The sequence below is a fragment of the Cucurbita maxima genome, unplaced genomic scaffold, assembly GCF_002738345.1.
Source record: "Cucurbita maxima cultivar Rimu unplaced genomic scaffold, Cmax_1.0 Cma_Scf00019, whole genome shotgun sequence".
NCBI classification, from domain to species: Eukaryota; Viridiplantae; Streptophyta; class Magnoliopsida; order Cucurbitales; family Cucurbitaceae; genus Cucurbita; species Cucurbita maxima.
In genome coordinates this window covers 3,711,669-3,711,961 of record NW_019272035.1, presented here as the reverse complement: position 1 = coordinate 3,711,961, position 293 = coordinate 3,711,669, and positions in this window count along the sequence as shown.

Here is a 293-nt window from a genome sequence, read left to right as displayed (position 1 = left end):
TTTTTTTTTTTTTTTTTTTTTTTTTTTTTTTTTTTTTTTTTTTTTTTGTGATTTTTCTCCGCCATTCCACACCAAATACAGGCAACATAGATTATAATAATGGTACAACAATAGCCACAGTCCACTTGTAGCGGTATTGATAAGGGTTGTAAGGGTAAACCTACCGCTATGTTCACCATTCATGGGCTCTCGCCCAACAACTTCAACTCTGTATTTACTAACGAATGAACTGCCTCTTTGAATCATCTTTATGTAAGTTAAAATTAAAAAAAAAAAAAAAAAAAAAAAAAAAA